This window comes from Syngnathus leptorhynchus, unplaced genomic scaffold, assembly GCF_054491065.1.
Source record: "Syngnathus leptorhynchus isolate UIUO unplaced genomic scaffold, UIUO_Slep HiC_scaffold_90, whole genome shotgun sequence".
Classification (NCBI taxonomy): Eukaryota; Metazoa; Chordata; class Actinopteri; order Syngnathiformes; family Syngnathidae; genus Syngnathus; species Syngnathus leptorhynchus.
Window position 1 is genome coordinate 89336 of NW_028232057.1, and position 2207 is coordinate 91542.

At 35.8% G+C, this 2207-nt stretch overlaps 1 long non-coding RNA gene across 3 annotated transcripts; it reads left to right on the plus strand.

The window, feature by feature from the left end:
• The first annotated feature begins 366 nt into the window (after positions 1-366).
• Positions 367-2207, plus strand: LOC147038054 (uncharacterized). 3 transcript variants are annotated; one of them, XR_015064138.1, is made up of 6 exons: positions 367-438; positions 523-691; positions 849-928; positions 1069-1199; positions 1398-1490; positions 1574-2207. It is a non-coding gene; the product is annotated as an uncharacterized LOC147038054 (long non-coding RNA). The 3 variants fall into 3 exon arrangements; XR_015064139.1 differs by lacking the exon at positions 367-438 and having other exon boundaries at positions 454-691; positions 1073-1199; XR_015064137.1 differs by lacking the exon at positions 367-438 and having other exon boundaries at positions 456-691.

The following is a 2207-nucleotide window of genomic DNA, read 5'->3' on the forward strand; positions in this document are numbered from 1 at the left end:
TATTGAAAGAATCAAAGTTGAATATAAAAAAAATAATTCGACACAGCAACAGCCTCTTATGTTAAACCTCTTTACGCCTATTGAACTACGGAGCCGAGCTGCAATCAAGGTAGTTGCTATTGTCCGTTTCGCTAATGCTAGCTCGTGGCGATGCTTCACAGAGAAAATGAACCAGGGCCTTTTTGATTCTCAAACGATTGTAATGAAAATAAAACCGGAAGTGACCCAAATCAAACCGGAAGTGAATTTATTGCAACAAAAAGTGCCCCAAATTGATTTTACCATCACATTTTAAAGATGAGTTATAGGAAGGCCTTTTAAACGTTATTTATTTTTTAATTGTTTTTCACACCAATTTATTTATTTATTTATTTGTTTATTTATTTATTATAATTGTTCTACATCATAATCATGAGGCGAGAACAGAAAACAGACTAGGTAAGTTTCTCATCATGACACATGTTTTATCTTTCTTTCAAAAGACAGTAAATGCTGCCATTTCACTCTTCTGTATTTTAACAGTTTCCTTTATCTGGCGAAAGCAGCTCATTCCAGAATCAAGGCCAGTGTGCCATCAGGTGCACAAGTCCAGCTCTTCGCACAAACATCAGTCCTTATTGCGTTGACTTATCCGCGAATCATTTTTGTCGCCATTCCCAAAAAGCAGCTCGTCCCAGAATCGAGGCCAGAGGTAGTCATGACAAATTACTTTATTGTAATGTAAGTGTAGAAAAGGAAAGTATTACATTTGAATGTATTGTAATTCATAGGCAAGGTTGTGTAAGCCCTCTGCAGAATCGTACATTTTTATTCAATTTTTTGGGATTGTCCTTTTTTTCTCCACAAAGACCTTGAGCATGCCAAAACATTCATAATGGACCAATGACTCCCAAACCAAAGTGGCGAGAAGCGGACTTCTCATTCTTTCGTGAGTAGCCAATAAGACGATTGTCATGAAAGAGCCTCTTTAAATTTGAATATCTTTTCCACCTCATGTCATCTCCACCTCAATGTTTGTTTTTTTATTTTTTCACGTTGCCTGTGGCTCCACACGCTCCTTTTGTCTAGACAGGAGCTCGGCCACCCTGGGAATCAACCTTGATGAGAACCGACCTATCTCGCCGGAGAAATGAATGACATTTTACGAAGATTCATGCGCCCAATGTTCTTCTTAACTTTCTATTGACTGAAAGCAAAACGTAAGTAAGCCTAATTCCAAACTCTTACATTTGTAAAGCCAAAACAAAATGGTTGTGCCCGAAAATAGGATACAGGTATGTGAATGTTTTCATGTCATTCACTCTATAGTACAAAGATACTCGTTGTACATGTGCTGGAAGTATGACTTCATTGTAATGTGACTTTCAAAAATGAATTGATTATGATATTATGTACAGCGAGAGCCAAGCATTTCAAGAAGACTTGTACAAGGGAGCCCTGCATCATGGAACACAAACTCCCAAACACACATGACTTCTCCTGATTCTTCTGTGAGTAGCCAACAAGGAAAATTGTCAGGAAGCACTCTTCAATTTTACCGCTTCTCCTCAACACCTCCTTCATGTTTTTCTAGTATGCTCTTGGCCCAAGAGTCTTGGATCCTGCCTGTGGTTCTGCATGCATGCAGTCATGCAGACAAAGAACACCTTGCCCTTTAACTGTCGGAAACTGTCCCTCTGCGAAGCCTCGTAGCATACAGTCTGTTTTCTGTTCTCATTTATTTATTTGTTTATTTATTTGTTGTTGATTTATTTTTTTGGCTATTTTTAACACTGCTTTAAACTTAGACGTTTTTAACCGTATTGCGTTGCACAATTGTCGGCCTTTCTATATCTCTTTGCCTTAAATTATGTTGACATTATCTTTTGTATATCATATGTACCCCCAGTCTGACTCACATCTACAATCATGCTACACTTAAACTTTAATAAAAATAGTTTGATTCAGTCGGGGGAAAAAACATTATCACATCAAATTATTAATTCAGTGAAACATTTATGGTTTTTTAAATTTCTGTTATTTCTTCAGAGTTTCTAAAAGTTATTTATAAAATTTCAAGCATTACATATTCACATACAAGTGAAGTCCAATTGATTTATTCTTGTTTGTCATTTGTTATGTTTATTATTTATTGAAACAGTAAAACATTTGATTTTTTTTTTTAGTTTTGAAGAGTTTTTTTTAATATTTCAAGCATTATATATTCG